We start from the raw sequence: 18,904 nt of genomic DNA on the forward strand, positions 1-18,904 counted from the left end.
AAGTTCACAGCTGCTGTGCTCCAGATGCTCGGACGCTCCTACTCCAGCACGAGGAAGGGGACACATGAAGGCAGATGTGTGCGGAGAAGGGGACAGGGAGAGGGCCTTGTCCCAAACACCCAGGGACGTGGCTGTCAGGCGCTCCTCCGCCGTGCTTTTACCTCCTCTGGGAAGAGGAGCCGAGCGGCATCACCAGCAGACCCCCGAGGCCCAGGGCGCCGCCTGTAATCGGGCAGAGGAGGCGCAGCACCCAACCCCTCACTCGTTCTTCCTTCTCTGGGAAGGGAAAGTAGATCTTAAATAGAAAGTAAATATTTTACTGGGCATCCCTCAGAGGGACCTAACACCAAGTCACACCCCACCATCTAAAAACAACCTTCCCGAACAGTTTTCGGTTCATCACTTAGGCCCCAGGAATCACTCCCTACCCAAGCCAGCCTCCCTTCCACCCTCCCAGCCCTGTTTAGGTTGCTTTTTTTTTTTTTTTGGTATACAGTTTCATTTTACTAATTTTTTTATTAATTTATTTTTTTACTGAAGGATAATTGCTTTACAGAATTTTGCTGTTTTCTGTCAAATCTCAACATGAATCAGCCATAGGTATACATACAACCCCTCCCTTTTGAAGCTCCCTCCCGTCTCCCTCCCCACCCCACCCCACCCCTCTAGGTTGATAGAGAGCCCCTATTTGAGTTTCCTGAGCCCTAGAGCAAATTCCCATTGTATAGCGGTATTTCTTTAAGAGCACCAGGGCTGGAACTCTCACCCCAAACACTTCTTCCTGGGCCCCACCCCCTTCACCTGGGGCTTCCCCTGACTCTGGGAGACTCATTCACCTCTTTGGTGCAAAGGATCAAGTCTCCATCCCCTAGAGGACCCATTCCCCTAGGACAGGACCCACCCACCATCTTGCCTAGCAAGATCTTGCCTGTCTCCTACCCAGCACAACCAAAGCAATCAAGCCCCAGGGAACCTTCTCAGATGTCCCCTGAAGGCAACCCCTCCCCTTCCAGTGCCTCCATCAAGATTTCCTGAGCTCTTTCCAGGAATGCAAAAGAAAATCTGCTCCTCAGGGCACACAGCACCTCAGTTCAGTTCAGTTCACTCACTCACTCAAAAAGTCAGTGACTTTTGTGATTCCCAAGGACTGCAGCACGCCAGGCTTCCCTGTCCATCACCCACTCCCGGAGTTTACTCAAACTCCTGTCCATTGCGTCGGTGATGCCATCCAACCATCTTATCCTCTGTCATCCCCTTCTGCCTTCAATCTTTCCCAGCATCAGGGTCTTTTCCAATGAGTCGATTCTTCACATCAGGTGGCCAAAGTATTGGAGTTTCAGCTTCAGCATCAGTCCTTCCAATGAATATTCAGGACTGATTTCCTTCAGGAAGGACTGGTTGGATCTCTTTGCAGTCCAAGGGACTTTCGAGAGTCTTCTCCAACAACACACTTCAAAAGCATCAATTGCTCAGTGCAAGAGCAACTAACTGACTTCTCTGTTTATTTTGTATTTATAAATTTAACACACTGGCACAGTGGTAAACAATCTGCCTGCAATGCAGGAGATGCAAGAGATTCAGTTTCCATCCCTGGGTAGGGAAGATCCCCCTGGAAGAGGAAATGGCTACCCACTCCAGTATCCTTGCCTGGAAAATTCCAAGGACAGAGGAGCCTGGCTGGCTACAGTTCATGGGGTCGCAAAAGAGTTAACTGATTGATTGAGCACACACACAGGGCGCATTAGGGCAAAATCTGTATGGAAGTAAAGTAGATGGTGATTCTTGAAAAATTCAAATTGGATTTCGCTGGTGGCTCAGTGGTAAAGAATCCGCCTGCCAGTGCAAGAGACTTGGGTTTGATCCCTTGGTCTAGAAGATCCCCAGTGCCTTGCTGTTAGTGGAGAGAAGGGTGGGGTCAGTGCAGGGACCACTTTTTGACCATGCCTGTAGCTGGGAGAAGGAAATGGCAACACACTCCAGTATTCTTGCCAGGAGAATCCCATGGACAGAGGAGCCTGGCGGGCTATAGCCCATGGGATCACAAAAGAATCAGACTTGACTTAGCAACTCAACAACATCAGGCCTGATCTAAGCGCTTTATTCCAGTTGAGGTATTTCAAATTCTAAAAGATGATGCTGCGAAAGTGCTGCACTCAATATGCCAGCAAATTTGGAAAACGCAGCAGTGGCCACAGGACTGGAAAAGGTCAGTTTTCAATTCAATCCCAAAGAAAGGCAATGCCAAAGAATGTTCAAACTACCGCACAATTGCATTCATCTCACATGCTAGCAAAGTAATGTTCAAAATTCTCCAAGCCAGGCTTCAATAGTACGTGAACCATGAACTTCCAGATGTTCAAGCTGGATTTAGAAAAAGGAGAGGAACCAGAGATCAAATTGCCAACATCTGTTTCATCATTGAAAAAGCTAAAGAGTTCCAGAAAAACTTCTTTATTGACTATGCCAAAGCCTTTGTCTGTGTGGATCACAACAAACCATGGAAAACTCTTCAAGAGATGGGAATACCAGACCATCTAACCTGCCTCCTGAGAAATCTGTATGTATGCAGGTCAAGAAGCTACAGTTAGAACTGGACATGGAACAAAAGACTGGTTCCAAATCAGGAAAGGAGTACATCAAAGCTGTTAACTGTCACCCTGCTTATTTAACTTATATGTGGAGTACATCATGAGAAACACTGGGCTGGATGAAGCGCAATCTGGAATCAAGATTGCTGGGAGAAATATCAATAACCTCAGATATGCAGATGACACCACCCTTATGGCAGAAAGTGAAGAAGAACTAAAGAGCCTTTTGATGAAAGTGAAAGAGGAGAGTGAAAAAGTTGGCTTAAAACTCAACATTCAGAAAACTAAGATCATGGCATCCAGTCCCATCACTTCATGGCAAATAGATGGGGAAACAATGGAAACAGTAACAGACTATTTTTTGAGGCTCCAAAATCACTGCAGATGCTAACTGCAGCCAAGAAATTAAAAGACGCTTGTTCCTTGGAAGAAAAGTTATGACCAACCTAGACAGCATAATAAAAAGCAGAGACATTACTTTGCTAACAAAAATCCTTCTAGTCAAAGCTAGGGTTTTTCCAGTAGTCACGTAGGGATGTGAGAGTTGGACTATGAAGAAAGCTGAGCACCAAAGAATTGATGCTTTTGAACTGTGGTGTTGGAGAAGACTCTTGAGTCCCCTGGACTGCAAGGAGATCCATCCAGTCCATCCTAAAGGAAATCAGTCTTGAATATTCATTGGAAGGACTGATGCTGAAGCTGAAACTGCAGTACTTTGGCCACCTGATGCGAAGAACTGACTCCCTGGGAAAGACCCTGATGCTGGACAAGATTGAAGGCAGGAGGAGAAGGGGACGACAGAGGATGAGATGGTTGGATGGCATCACCGACTCAATGGACATGAGTTTGGGTAAGCTCTGGGAGTTGGTGATGGACAGGGAGGCCTGGCGTGCTGCAGTTCCTGGGGTCGCAAAGAGTCAGACACAACTAAGCGACTGAACTGAACTGAAGCACTTTATAAATATGACCTCATCAGACCCTCGCAGCCCACCCTATTCTTACTCTTGCTTCAGATTCAGCAACACAGCCCTTTGCAAGGGCTCAGGAAATTACGAATGCACTCACAGGTCTCACGTCATCCTTCCTTTTTTTCCCACGCTTTCTAGAACAGTCTGTCACATCTGACGCCTGCTCCCCTGCTGGTGGTGATGGGTGTTAACGTTGAAGCAGTGCCTTTCCTCCCTCAGCCCAGCCCCAGTCCTGGGAAAGGAGGCCTTTTGCAGGGACCTCTCCCACGCCATCAGAGAAAAAGTGCCCAGGTAACACTGAGATCCACCCAGTGCTCCAAAGTGGGCTTCCGGGGTGGCCCAGAGAAAAGCTTTTGGATCCAAGCCTGGAGCCGGATGTGCCGAGTAATCACCAGGCTGCAAAACTCCCAGCTACAAGCATGGTCAAAAAGTGGTCCCTGCCCTGACCCTGCCCTGCTCTCCACGAACAAGGGCACCCAGACCCGACTCCCATCAGTCAGTCACTCCCCCTCCAAGACCTCAGCCCACCCACTGCTGCTCAAGAGGATGAAATAAATTAGGAAAAAATCCTTTAATCTCCCCTGTAGAGAAACCTTTCCAAGAACCAGAGTTATACTTGCAACGTACATTTCAAGTGGTTCTGCTGAGCTGTGAGTGGCGTCTATGCTCTCGGGCCATCTGAGACGCACGTACATCAAGAGCACAACCCAGACAACCGTTAGTCACAAGCCCTCTCCCTTCCTGCCCCTGGGACACGGGGAGACTCAAGTAAGGCAAGCTCACAATTATCGCAAAGAAAACTCAAACCACTTTGGGCCGCTTCCTCTGCCCACTACTTGGGGGAGTACGTCTGGCCAGTTTTAGGGAAGGAAAAAAAAAAATCACCCACTGTTCAAAGCCCTCCTTAAATATCCAGGAAGACATCATTACAGACAGAATTCCAACATTAATTCTGAAATCTCCTGGCTTTTGTCAGATGAAGCCACATTCTAAATCCCAGGCTTAGTTGAGAAATGAGAAGAAAGGATGTTTTGAGTGTGGAGAAAAAAAAACCCCAAAAACTCAGCCCTGAGCAAAAAGCAGCAAACATCTTGGAGGAAGGGGGAGAAAAAACAGAACTCTGCATAAGGCGGAGAAAAACTGGGTCTTGGGAAACCTGGTGTACTCACCAACACGGGCGTGTGCAAACTGATCCCATTTCCCTTGCACTGTGCTGGAGGGCCGAGCCCAGGGGCCTTTCTGCTGAGCCAGGGGTCCCTAAACCCGGGGCCGGACAACGATACACATCTGAAGACCCAAAAGATGTTCTGGGGGCATCTGCAAATCTGGCTCTCGACCGGCCCCGGCTGACAAAACTATAAGAGCCACCAGAACATTCCTGGGGAGAAGGAGATGGCACCCCACTCCAGTACTCTTGCCTGGAAAATCCCATGGATGGAGGAGCCTGGTGGGCTGCAGTCCATGGGGTCGTGAAGAGTTGGACACGACTGAGTGACTTCCCTTTCACTTCTCACTTTCATGCATTGGAGAAGGAAATGGCAACCCACTCCAGTCTTCTTGCCTGGAGAATCCCAGGGACGGGGGAGCCCGGAGGGCTGCCGTCTATGGGGTCGCACAGAGTCGGACACGACTGAAGCGACTTAGCAGCAGCAGCAGAACATTCCTGTATTGTTTAGTTGCCCTAAGATCCAGCCACATCCACCCTCCAGGCTGAACGACCCCAAGGAAGCAGCTTCTCCACTGAGCACTGCGGAGGCCTAAGAGGTGGTGAGTTGGCCCAACGCTGATCCCAGCAGGGCTGCAGCCCGCCACACACCCCCGCTTTCCCATGGGGAAAGCAGAACGGAGAACCTGTTCGAAAACGGCAGGGGGGGTGGGGGGGCTTAGACAGAATCACGGGGCATAATCCTGACCCAAGCTGGCACTGAGCCCCCACACTGGGGCTAACCAGATGCAGTGGTAAAAAGAACCCACCCCGAGCTGCCCTCAACTCTCTGGGAACAGGCAGAACCCAAAGTTTGAAACAGGCAGTCTTTAGCATCCCTGACCACCATCCCCCGCCCACCCTACTGGAGCCCTGGGGCATCAGCAAAGAATTCAGGGATCTAGTTCCCAAGCACACACGTGTCTGCAAGCACACACGTGTTCAACTAAAGGAAGAGAGGCGTTGCAGGGTAGGAAGATAATCTCATAATTAAAGGAAAGCCTGTTTTTCAGGAAAATCTCCATCTCGTGGGGACCTTACCCTAAAGGAAGCCAAGGTCAGTCAGAGCGCTCCCACATCACCTGCTCCGGGTGCCTTTCAGGTGAGTTAATCACTCAAGGCAGGGCCAGTCTCCAGATTTCAGGACACACCCAACTTTGTGCCATTCCCTTTCAATTCTCTGATAGCCTCTGTGAAAAGAAAGCTGCTCCTTTTGTTCGGGAGTATTCATTCAAATTCCTTTCCAAGGCCAACACAAATGCAGGGCAGCAACCCAAAGGAGGTTTACCCAGCAGAATCAAGTTTCTGGCCAGTTTTTACTGGAGTGGTGCAAACAAGACTATTCCGATTAGGTGAAATCCTCACCATCTCCCTGGTCTCTTTTCCCAGATTCCCCACGATGAACACAGGGGTTCACTCCCACTGGAAGACGTGCATAATGAATCCAGCAGGCAAGAGGGAACAGCCAGAGGGAGGGAGGGGAGCGCCCCAACCACCTCCAGCCCTTCCCCCAAGCAAGGGGAACCTGCCGGGAAGGAGACTGAGATCACTCACCTGGACCACAGACTTGTAAATCCGAGCCTTACCTACTGGTAGAAAAGGCACCTGGCCACTAAATCCAATTTTACCACCAAAAAACCCCAAACACTGAAAGCTATCCACATAATCCCAGGGCCAGCGTGTGTGCGTGCTCATGCACACACATGCGTGTTTGGGGGAGGGCTGCCCTTCAGCGACATCCCCCAGACAGAGACAAGGGAAAAGAGGATCAGGAGGACAGAAGGGGTCGGACGTGGGGAGCACAGCAAAGCCACCCCCAAAGGCACCCAAGTCCCAAATCAAAAGCCAGAAGAAGCCTCAAACAATCACAGAAAAACCAGAGCCAGGTGGAGCTGGCTTCTGGCCCTCTAAGTGGCTTAATCTCCCGCCCCCCACTCTGCTTCTTGATTGGTGAAACAGTGACCATCACTTCTGCCTGGGAGAGGCTGGACCAAGGCCCTGTGCCCAGCCCTCAGGGTCCTTCTGGTGTCTGGTCTTTGCCCGGACAGTGAGTCTGTGGTCCAGAGAGAGAACTCTCCCCCAACCCCTGCACCCAACAGGGCCCTCTACTGAGCCTCAGGCTTCTGCTCAGCAGCCATGCTGTTCATTAACTCAGAAAGCTGAGTGAATTTAAAACAGGCCTGGTCCAGGAAACCATCTAGAAACCCTTCGTTGGCATTAGATCGTGAGATCCCAACAAAAGACCACTAATCAAAGACGGAAATTAAAACAAGCCAGACTTCTCATAGCCCCATGTGATCTGGAAGGCAACTCTGGGCCTGAGAAAGACCATTGTTTCGGTGAAGCCATCTGAACCCTGGGGAGAAAGTGCCAGATGTGGGGCAAGCCTTAATGCTCACCTCCCCCCTGCTCTCAGGGCGGCGGGGAAGAGCCCCCCCACCAGGGGGCTGGTCCTCATCTCCAGGAGCTTCTTCAAGTCCCAGCTCGGCCACCTGGAGGGCAGGAGCACGCCCTGTTCCCGACACCTCACCCACCTTGTGGTGAAGGTTCAATGCAAACACTGGCCAAGCGTCTAAGTGAGAGTGAGAAAGATACTAACCAGAGGCTCAATAAAGGGTAGTCCGCAGTGTTATCACAAAAACAGAACGACTTAAATAGCCCGTAAGCACTACTTGGGTAACAAGTTAAGCCTGCGGGGCGAGAGAGCGCCAGAGAAATTCCTCCTCCAAGGAGAAGAGGGGTACAGAAAGGAAAAGTCATCCCGGCTCTTCACTTTCTGGCCGCAGCCTCTGGTCACATGGCCCATCCGGCTCCCAGCCTGGAGAAGCCTGCAAAGGCCCGGGAGCCCTCGAAGCTACGGCCGCGCTCTGCGCAGTTCAAGCCAAATACCCCGGATTTGAAGGTGGCGGCGGAAACTGCGGCCTCAACACCGCCCCAGGGACAGGATGCGGAGCCGGCCAGGCCCCGGCCAGGCATGGGACCGTCTACCAGCTCGTTGCATCTGAGCCACCACCGTGCAACGGACGAACCTCCCTGTCCGGTGGGGGTGGGGGGGAGTGGCGGGCGGGACCACACACGACTCCAGCTCTAAGGTCCCCGGAGCCTGCGATCGTCGAGTGGGGTTGGCTGGGGCACGGTCTAGCGGGATACCTGCTTCTGCTCCAAGCCTCGCTCGCGGGGTCGGGGCCCACCTCGGTGTCATGCGTCCTCTCCCGGATCCTTCCAGGTACCGGCCAGGGGCGGGGTGGCTGGCGGGGGCTGGGAAGGGCGCGGGCCAGCCCGCGGGTGGGCGGCCGCGAAGGGGAGGGACTCCGCACGGGGCTGCGGGAGGTGGGAGGAGGAGGAAGTGGGCACTGCGGGGGGGAAGGGCCATCTCCAGCGCCTCTCGACGGCGGCCCCGCAGCGGGAAGCGGCTCCCTATCTACAAGTGAAAGGGCGAAGCGCCGGGGGAGGGGCGCTTCCGGCAGAGTCGGGGTCCGCTCTGTGGATGGGGTGGGGGTGGCAGGTACAACAGATAGCCGAGGGCCCCCTCCCCCGGGGGCAGGGAAGGATCGCCGGGGCGAGGCCGCAGGCGGGCGGTCTTCGGAGGCGGAGCCTTCAGGTAAACCAGTCTGGAGGGGAGGGAAGGAGCCGCCGGGTCCGCGGGCTCCCGGGGGTCAGGGGGACCTCACCTTCGGGGCTGGGGTCCCAGAAGCCCCGAACCCCAGACGCCAGGAGACCCCGTCCTTCCAGCAAGGCCCAGCACCCCGGCTGGCGGGGCGCGTTCGGGGCGGGGCAGCCGCAGACCACGCCCCCCTCCAGGTAGCGCGCGGCCAGGTAGGGCGGGTTTGCCTTCACCCAGGCCCCAGCTTTGCCCTCCCCGCAGCACAAGGTCGAGCAGGGGCCCGGAAGTCGCCCTGCGGTCAGTCTGGGCGGGACGATGGGGTTCCCGGGCGCCCGGGGCCCCCAAACTCCAGCTACGGAAACAGGAGGCGGAGATCAGCCTCTTTATGACTTGGCAGAGGCAATTCAACATTTCTTCCTCGCATAAAATAGGAATTGCTCTATTTACCTAGCCCGCAGGAGCGTCGTGAAGATTAATGACTGTGAAATGTTCTTAAGATCAAAAACATTCTGAGATTTTACTTGTAGGCACTTATATGTCCATATTGCTATCTGCACGGCAAAATATACTCTTTATTGATTGCCCCCCTGGAGTGACTTCTAGCCCACGACCACAAAGCGCTGAGGAAATGGAATCAGGTACATCACTGTGTCCTTCCTGTACCTGGAATACGGGCAGAAACCGTGGTATCCACACTGGGCCTCTGGCTTCATCCAGGCCCCAAGGGGCGGCTGGAGGAATCAGCCAGCATTGCAGCCCACACAGTTCACTGTCTGAAGAGAAGCTAGAAAGAAACTTTTCAAAACGTTTATCACACCACCAGGAAGAAATTGCAGCATTCCTACCCCTCAGTTCCTTAGCAGCTGCCCCCAAGCATGAACTGTATGTGTGGGGGTCTCTGCTGTTTGGAAAGCCTCTGCCCCACGCAGGGGCCCAGTGGTCAGTCAAGTTCAGCCAGTGCTAGGAGCCCACGCAGCCCATCTGGCCTGGCAGCTCCCACAGCAAGGCCTCCCTGGTGTCACTAGCTCTCTGTCCCTCCCAGCAAAGCATGCCTGTGTGACCAGGCGAGGCAGCTCCACTTCAGTCCCCTCGACCATCCCTGGAAAGGGCTTTCTGAACTCTTGAGCCCACCCCAGTCCCCTTACCCCCTCCCCCATCCCACTCCCCCTTGCTCCCTGCTGGCCCAGGCTGCCTTCCAGGTGGGCAGACCCGGAAGGTGCAACACCCTACCAGCTCCTCACCATCCAAATGGGTGTGAGGCCCACCTGGGGCTGAACAAGCAGACTTTGTTTGCACTTCTGAACCGACCGCACTAAACACATCCATTAGCCAAAGAATCAAGTCCCAGCCAGGGTTCCTTCAGCAGGAAAGGTGCACACGGTAAAGGTGGCCTCTACCCACGAAAGCCAAGGAAATTCACCTGAAGGTCCTCCCGCCCCCTACCCCCATCCCTCCACACAGACTCACACACCTGGGGCCGCTACCAACAACACAATCACTTCCGGGTTGGATGCAGGGCATTTTCACCCGTCAAGCTTTATAAATTGCCATGCTTGGGGAATCAGGCCAGAGGAGCTGACCTCTATGATCTCAGTCTCCTATTCTTTCCAAAGAAACTTCCAGGGATTCCATGACTCCATAATGAAGTTTTTGTTCGTCCTGTGCTGAAGTCCAGATTTCAGGCATGGCTGGAGCAGAGCAGTGAGTTTAAAACCCTGTGGCCAGCCTGGGCGCTGCAGAGAGACCTACACATTCCTCATGTGACGAACTCTGTTCAAAGGCCCTTCCAAGATTCTGCCACAACCTGGGCTGGGATGAGACACAGAAACGTGGCCACGACTTCGAACCAATCTTCAAGCCAATTAATAGCAACTCAAGTCATAACTAAGGATTTACTTTAATGCAAAAAGCACCTTTCTGAGCACTTTTGAGAGGGAGGGAAAGTAACAATGTAAAGTTTTGTTGTTGTTGGGTTTTTTACAAGCCCAAAGGATTTTAAGAATCACAGGGTTCTGTTGAAAAGCACCGCGTCCCCCCATCCCAAGACATGTTTGGACTCTCAGTGAACAACACCCAAAGGCAGGCTGCCCACCAAGTTCAAGCAACAACAGCTATTCGGGATTAACATCCCCTAAATACCATCCGATGGTCCTGGGGATAATGAAGGCCCTATTACTACCCAGGAGCAAAGTCACAATTCTCCGTGAAAGGAAAAGCATCCCTTACATGAATCCATGAGTAAGAACCCAAGTGTCTTATCACTGTTGTTGTGACTATTAAGCCAACCTTAAGCAACCATCTGTTACATTTCGTTCCAGAAACAGTTAAAGCAGATCATTTCTAAAACATTCACTCAACGAAGAACCAGGCTAGATACAGGTGGAAAGTCAACTGGCCCCCAAAGTTGTAACCAAAGCTCCTCACCCCAATCAGAACGGCATCAGTCAGGCCTCAACAAGGAGCCAGGGCCACACTGCCCCCAGTTCTGGGAGGGGCGAAAAAGGTCAACAGGAGTGCCCGCCCCTGTAGCAAGAGTTTTGGCCCCACTTGGGAACCTCAGCTCCCATGTGCAAGCAGGAAGCTTGGTGAATGGAGGAAGAAGATGCAACTCAGAGGAACGTTTCCAGAAATAGCAGCAGCTGTGCAGCAAAATACAAAAATCCAACAAATACTCATTTTCACTGCACTTCCCCTACCACCACCAACAAACCCAAAACGACTTTAATGTGAGGAAAATAATAAAAATAAACACCACTGCTTCCTGTGACTTCAGATGCCTTGATTTCTGGTAAGGGTTGAGTATGATTTCTGAAAATTGCATTCCAGGGAGACAGAACGTTTGCCTCATGTACGCTTTCTTTGAAGAACCCTGTTATCTGCTTTCAGAATCTGGTCTCCAAAAAAGTAGATCACTGAGAAGAGAAAGCACACAAAGTTCCCTGGCAGTCCAGAAAAGACCACCTTCTAAGAAAAAGTCTGGAAAGGGAGCAGGCCAGCGGCTGGGCAAAGACGGATGACTGTGAGGCTGGTTCCCACCCGTGTGCAGCTCCTGAAGTGTCTGTGTTCCCGGGCAGTTAGAGAATGAAGCTGCCCCTTGGCTCCCACTGTCAACATTCCGCACAAACAATGGCCTGGCCGCTCACCATTGTACATTCTGTATTCATCTGCGAATCCCGGTTTTTAGCACAATGTGCAAAGCCCTTCTTTTCACTGGTGCAGTCCTGAAGGCCCAAGTGTAGCTGTAATTTCGGCTGGAAACACTAATAATGATGCTAAGAGCAAACTACACATGAAGCTGAGACGTTAATTTGTTCAGATTATTAGAGTCACACTGATGGCACCTGGATACTACTGTCCATTAAATCATGATCAAAAGAAAGTCTGAACACCCTTAAAGATGGTTCTGAAGTTTTTAGCAATTATTAAGTATAATTTTCCAAACCCAGACATAGGTATGTTTAAAAAAAAAAGAAAAAAATCCCTTTCATGAGTCTTTGATACATATTCCATCAAACACACACTTGAACAAAAATTAACTTCAAAAGATTAGGTGAGGGTGGTAGGGTGGGGAGTTTTATATTTTTCCTTCTTTCCCAGGACGCTGTAACTTTAACTGTAGCAGCGTAAATTAGGACATGCTTACCAGCTGGAAAGGAGAAAACTGATACTGCCCAGGCAGTATAGCCTCTGAGAGCATATCCATTCCAGCGTTTTCCTGCGCCTGCTAAAAGTCTGCAGGAGGGGAAGTCCACACAAGCATTCCTTAGCTAGCGAATCGCACAGGAACCTTCTTGGGGAACAAGGCGCAGCGTTTCAATACGCGGTGTTAAGGATGAGTATGTCTATTCGAAGGGTCAAGCAAACTGCACTCCCGTTTTCTTAATTACTACGAAAATGTGTTCCACCGCTGTAATTGAACTATCAGCCAGGCGGTGGAAACACTACCGGAATTGTGCTCTGAAGAACAGATAAATCTCCTTTCCCAAACATGCCCTATATGAACATGTATTTGTGGCCAGTATCAGGAACACAAGACACTTGGACTGCCGCTTTCGCCGATAGAAAGATTATTCACAGAGGGACCCAGGCTTGTACTCACATACCTTATGGTGACAGCCCTTTTCTATCGAAATGACAGTGGTAAAAAATGACAGCTGGGGTGGCCATTCTATGGTTGCTGTAAACGCTTTACATTTTTTCCATTTAGGGAAAAGTGTTAAGTGCAAAGGGGATAACTTTGCCTTCAAAAATGATTCATGATGCAGAGAACGGTTGGCAAATGGCTTTGGGGCGTTAGACCCCAGTGGGGCCACCCTTTTGGTTTTGAACCTCAAGGATTTCCAATGGTGTGAGCCAACCTGAGCTCCCTTGGCCAGAATATTTTAACAGCAATAAAATTCGTTCCCACTCCTGCACTGTGCTTAACGCAGTATGTTACACTATGTACACACTCATCCTTTACCTGGTCGCTAGCTACTCAGAGCGCTAAAAAAGTTCCAGGTTAACTTTGCAGTTTTGTTTGTTGCTGTTGCTGTTTGTTGCACTTCGTCTCTCATTAAAACACTTTTCAGACTTATGAATAGGATTTCCTTCTGGAGTTTTACAAGTCAAGAGTAAACGTATTGATTATTCCCTGAAAGGGTAACTGATGGCTAGTTAATCATTATACAGATAGCCAGTTTTCCTGTTTCATCTTGTGTACACGACCAGATTAACAATGCCAGGGAAAGCAAACTCCACTTTGCAGGAACAGGTGTGCCCTGAGTCTTAAAAGGCCAAAATATCTCACAAAGTATGTCACTGGTGTATTTTTACAATGCTAGTAGTATTTGTTTTTAAGTAGCCAAACTTTTAAACTTTTTTAACTTTAAAGACACACACTTTGCAAATATTTCTTCACCTAGTCAATGACTAAGTGCCAGACATAAGTTGCAATTCCAGCCCCGAAAAGACCCTCTTAAGGACAGAGGTTTTTGTTGGTTTTCTTTCTTTTTTTCCTCTTGTTGCTGCTGCTGTTGCTTAAATCACAGATAAGAGATGGTAATTCGCCTTGCCCCTCACCCAGGAGAACACCCAATTAAGGGACAGTTTCAAAGATCCCAACTGAAATCTTAAATAGTAGGGCTCTGAGCTCAAATCCACAGAGCTACAGAGAGCACCCTCCACCCAGCTGTTATTAATGCACAATCAGAAAAGAGGACAAAAACAAACCTAGCTTTATCTCCACCCCCCCCACCCCCTTGCTTTATCAACAGGAAAAAGAAATAAACCAAAAGGCACCTAGTCAGGTCCAAAACAAGCTCCGAACCCAAGATTCATAAATTTGCTCTAATAACTGTTTTCTACAGGGACAAACAGGGGTCCCTACCCCTCGGGCACAGAAAACCAATCAGTGTCATAAATTCCCTTTGCCTTCAACCCTCACTCCCTTCTACCAGGGACAGAGTTGGGGGAGGGGGTGACCCCGCATAAACACTTGCCCTAAACCCCTCAATGCTCTACAGAAATATGCTGGCGTATCTCCTTTGTTTGGTCCTGTTATACTTGATCAAGTGTGAACTATTAAACTGGTTTCATTAAAGGCAAGTGCATTCACAGCTAGCATCTAACTTCAATGGCAACTGGAAGCATATTTTGCAAGAAGGAGGGCCTGGTTTTTTGCTTGAAATCTACCATCTCATTAACTTTTCTTTTGGGGGCAATAAAAAGGGCACTAGGGTTTTTACAGGCGAGTGTCAGAGCCGCGCAGAGATCTGATGCTAGACAAAAGGATATTTAGTGTTTCAACTCTGGGATAGGGTCCCTGGTACTTAAAAAAGAGAAAAGAAATCCTGTTTCAATATGAAAGCTGCTCTGACTGAAAGTGTTTAATTAGCATTTTGAATATTACTTTGTAATTGCTCTAAGAAGTACTCTTTTAAATCAAATGATTATAAAAACAAGATCCTTAAAAGTCCCATTACTTCAAAATGTAGGGGGAACAAAATTTTTTTTTTAAATCAAAACAGTGGAATTCTCCTAAGCACATGAAAACTGAAGTTCTACTTTGAGAACCATGGAGGCAGAACAGCAGTTAAGAACTGAACAGGAGGTAAATTTTAAACTTGTCTTTGAACCCAAGCACCTAGCAGAGAAGTGTCTTTGAAGGAGTAGGAAAGTTTGATTTATTTCACCGAAGTTGGGAGGCAGAATCACTTAGTAAACTAACCAAAATAAACGTCCCCTCCAAATTATCCATGTCAGATAAAAATATACCAGTCTCTACAATATCCAACAGAATTGCAAATAAGGCACTTAGCATTTTAAATTCTCAATGCATATTTATAGGATAGAATTCTCTGGTCTACCCTTCGAGCCACTCACGTTTGACTCTCTAAGAACTTAACCCGATCTCCAGTCTAAAAATTAAAAAAAAAAAAAAAACAAAAAAAAAACGGGGAAAAATCCAGAAAGATCTGTTTACCCCGGAGAGAGCAAGTGAGCCTGGCGTGACGACGCAGGCCACCGCCACCAATCTCCACCGCCAAGGACGCAGATCAAGCGGGGATTTCTACGAAAAATTCCTTTCACTTGTTAAATACTAAGCACGGGGACCCTTGGAGCCAACAGCTGCTTGGGCCGCCTCCGGAAAAAGTATTCGGGGAGCTGGGAGCACTACATACACTCGCGGGCGCACTCACACTCGGTGTCCGAGACCATCGGCGGCGGCGGAAAGCGAAGCCACCGGAGGGAGTGTGTGCGCGTGTGTGTCTCGACGCGGCCGGCGGTGACCGCGCCGAGCTCCTGGGCCCGCGGCCTCCCAGCACCCGGGCGCTGCGTGGGCAGCGGGCGACCGGCCACGCCGCGGGCCTCTCCGGCTGGTGAAGGGCCACCGCGCGCCCCGGATCCCGCGCGCCCGTGTCCAACTTGCCCCGGGGAGCTGGGAAGAGCGCCAGGCAGAGAAAGAAAGGCGCTTCCCCTCGGCCGCGCGGGTCGGTCCGGCGCCGCGGAGGACAAGGAGGAAGAGGCGATCGCGGCCGCTCGGCTGTCGCTGCGCCGCGCCGAGTCCCCGCCGCCCGGGGCGCGCCCTCGCCAGCCCCTCCTGCGAAACTTTTTCGTTTGGGTTCGCCCCACCCGAAAAGTGCGGCCAGGGCGGGGGGAGGCGGGCGGGCGGGCCGGGTTCGCGGCGGCCGCGGCAGCAGCGGGCGAGGAGGAAGTGGTGCCGGCGCGAGCGCGGCCGGGCAGAGGAAATGCCCGGCCAGCTCGGCCCCCGCCCGCGCCCGTCGCCCGGCTCGCCCCGGGCCCCCGCCCCGCTGCGACTTTGGCGGGCCGAGCCCGGCGTGGCAGTGGCGGCGGCGGCGGCGGCAGATGTGGCCCGGCTGCCCGGAGGAGCCAACAATGCGGGGCCGGCAAAACAAAAGGGTTCTACTTCGCCTGCGTTCCCGTCTCTCACTTGCGCTCCCGGGGCGCCGCGCGGGATCCCCTGCCAGCAGGGGCCGCTCCCCTGGGGGCCCGGAGCCGCGCGCGCCCCGTTTTCCCAGCGGACCCCCGGTCCCCTCCCCCGCCCCCGCCCCGCAGGCCCCAGGCCCCGTGCGCTCGGACTCCCGGTCCCCGGGGGATCCGGCCGTATTGTCCCCGCGGCGCGCCGCGCGCTCGGCCTGGGTCGCTGGCGGCCCCCGCGCGCGCGCGCACCCACCGGCCTCGGGGAACGGGAGACGGGGGCGCCTAGGAAACCGTCGCCGAGACGCCGCCGCCGCCGCTGCCCTCCGGACGCCGCCGCGCTCGGGGTTTCTTTCTTTTTTTTTTTTTTTTGCCAATCCTGATGGGAAGGAAGGTGACCGCCTACTTCGCATTCATCAACTCTCATCACAACAACAAAAATCCTGGCGCAAACAGCGGCCAGCGGGCGCGATCGGCGGCGGCGGGTGGAGGGGGGGACGGCAGGCAGGGACCCCCAGGCCTGCGCCCACCCCTCGAGCGCCGAACGGGGACACCGGGCCGGGGGTGGGGGGGGCGCAGACCAAAGATGTCCTCGGATGCCGGCTCGGTGTCCTTCGCCCTCCTCCTCCTCCCCCAGTGGCGCAGTGAGGCGCGGGCGCGGCGCCCCCCAGCCCGCGGCTGCAGGTGAGGCGGGGGCGGCAGCGGCCCCAGCCCTCCCCCAGGCCCCCCCCTTACCTCGTCCCGGGCCGCCGGCGTCCACGGCGAAGGGCGCCCACCCGGGAGGCGGCGGCGGCGGCGGCGGCAGCGGCGGCGGCTCCCGCCCCTTCCACCCCACCCGGCGGCGGTGGCGGCGGCGGCGGCTGTGCGGGCCCCCCGGGTCAGCGCGGCATGGCTCCCGGCTCCGTCCCTCGCTCCTCGGGCCGCCGCCGGCTCCTCTGGGCCGCTCCCGGGCCACCTTAAAATGACACACGCACACAGGGACACACACACAAAAACTTAATCTCTCCAGCTCCCCGCCCCTCCCCCCTCCCGGCCTCCCCTCCCCTCCCCTCCCCTCCCCTCCCCTCCGCTCCCCACCCCAGCCTTCCCCTCCCCTTCCCTTCCTCCTCCTCCCCTCGCAGCCGAGCCTCTTCCTACTTCCCCACCCACCCCACCCCCTTCCTCCGCCCACCCGGCTCCCGATCCTCCCCAGCCCGGTCCCGGCCCCGCGCCCGCCCGCCCGCCCGCCGGGAGGGGGCCGCGCTGGGGGTCCCAGGCCAGCACCCGCCCCGCGCCGCGCTCACCCCCGAGAGGATGCTGTTTCCAACTTGGATCGGGTTGGGTGGGGGGGCGGAGGAAGGGAGCGTCCGGGAAGCCGAGCGCCTCCCGGCTATTTGCTCTTCTTTATTTGTTTTCTCCTCCGGGGAAGGAGGAGGAAAACGAAGAGAAAAGGAAAGGGAAAGAAGCGGCGCGGCCGCGTCTCGAGGTGGCCGCCGGCTGCGCAGGAGCGAGGCGGGAGGCGAGGTGAGGGTCGCCGCTCGCTCACTCCTCGCTCCCTTTTTTTTTTTTTTTTTTTTTTTTGGGCAAAGGCGGGGTCTCTCTTTGCAAACCAATGACACAACCCCACATGGGCCGGCCTCGCCCCCTACAGATACTCCTCACTACAAATCGGCTCTCTCGGGGGATTAGTGGCTCCGCGAAAGTGCACACGGGCACGGCGGGCGGGCGAGGGGGCCGGGCGCGGCGGGCACTTCCCGGCCTGGCCCCGCCCGGGAGGCCCTGAAGACGCGCTGGGGCCTCGGGGCAGGGGCCGGGCGGGGTTGAGGGGGGTCCGGCGGCCGCGGCCGGGAGCCCGGCCCTCCAGCCGCCCTCCTTCCTTCTCCGCCCCTTCCACGTGGGGCCCCGGGCGGCCGGCCACGTGGGGGGACTCGAGTGCGCGCGGGCCTTGGCGCGGCGCCCCAGGGTGGCCCTGGCTCCGGCGGGCCCCTCGCCAGGCCCGCGGCGCCGACCTGCCCCCTTCCCGGCCCCGCGGCTCCAACTTCCTCCCGGGCCCCTCCGCCGGCCGCTTCTGCCTTCTCAGGCCCGCGGGGTCAGGCGCGGGCCGGCCACAGGGGGCACTTGCGCTCCCCAAATCCGGATCCGGGAGACGCTTGCCCGCGCCTGGCCCGAGGGGCGGTGGATGGCTGTGGGTGCGCGCGGAGGGAGCCCGATGTGCTGGAACTCGCAGCGGTTGTGTTCCCTACGAGAAGCAAAACATTTTTTACACATTAAAAAAAAAAAATGTTCCTTCCTGTTGCCTGGTTCTCGCCGGGGCTATTTTTAAAGCCTTGCCTTTGGGTGGGAGCTCCGGGACCCGCGGGACGGAGGCGCTCCGCGGCTGGGTACCCCCACCTTCACCCAGCCCCAGAGTCGGGGACCTGGGCTCGTGCGCCGTCCCGGGGCCCCGAGGTTGGTGTCTGGACACCAAACCTGGGATCCAGGCCGAGCGCCGGCTGCAGCTACATCCCACGCCCGTGGCCCGCGGCTTTGGAGCGCGGTTTGCTGGAGGGACTCCGCGATGCGGGCTGGGAGGGCTCTTTTCCCTGCGACCCAGAAGCCCACCGACTCTCATCTTTCGCCCGCAAGATCGGCCGCGCGTCCTCCGAGGGCCCCCGGTGTGGGCTGAACGGAGCCCTTCGTCTCGATTTGTTTAAAAACCATATTGAGATGTTAGGAAGTGGATTGAGATGTTGAGCTGGAAAGGCGTGGGGAGGGGTGTGAGGCCTGGCCTCTGCAGGCCGCCGGGGCAGCGGTTCCCGGAGCTGAGTCGCCGGGTTTGGCTTCCCGCGTACCCGGGAGTGCACCACGCCCTACGAATCGGAGGTAACTTCAGCTGGGGCCTGGGGGTCAGAGAAAGGGCCCCCGAACCGCGGGGTACTGTTCTGCCTCCCCAAGAGCGCAGCTCTAGGCCTCTCGGTCTATTAACATTTTTAAAACCCCTACTCAGGCCCGCAGCGTGTGCTAAAGTGCGCCCAGGTTGGCAGGCGCGACTGGCCTTGTGGGGGTCCTGACTCCTGATGGTTGCTTTATCATCCAACAATAGGTTTTCGAACCCTACTGAAGACCTCCTAGAAGGGGCGGCAGGGCGGGACGAGGCTTTTCA

General features: G+C 54.4%; 1 protein-coding gene across 7 annotated transcripts in view; it reads right to left on the minus strand.

Annotated features, from left to right (window-relative positions):
- The window catches only part of CTBP2 (C-terminal binding protein 2), a 168,690-nt gene extending 151,938 nt beyond the window's left edge, over window positions 1-16,752 (minus strand). For 2 of the 7 annotated variants that reach the window (XM_055560891.1, XM_055560904.1), the window contains exon 1: window positions 8,432-8,790. The gene's annotated coding sequence lies outside the window, so the exon portion shown is untranslated. Of the gene's footprint in view, window positions 1-7,359; window positions 7,790-7,910; window positions 8,037-8,431; window positions 8,791-16,518 lie in introns of those variants that run through there. The other 5 variants (XM_055560887.1, XM_055560902.1, XM_055560906.1 and 2 more) reach the window with 4 other exon arrangements.
- Window positions 16,753-18,904: the final 2,152 nt, after the last annotated feature.

This window comes from Bubalus kerabau, chromosome 22 (genome assembly GCF_029407905.1).
Source record: "Bubalus kerabau isolate K-KA32 ecotype Philippines breed swamp buffalo chromosome 22, PCC_UOA_SB_1v2, whole genome shotgun sequence".
Taxonomy (NCBI): domain Eukaryota; kingdom Metazoa; phylum Chordata; class Mammalia; order Artiodactyla; family Bovidae; genus Bubalus; species Bubalus kerabau.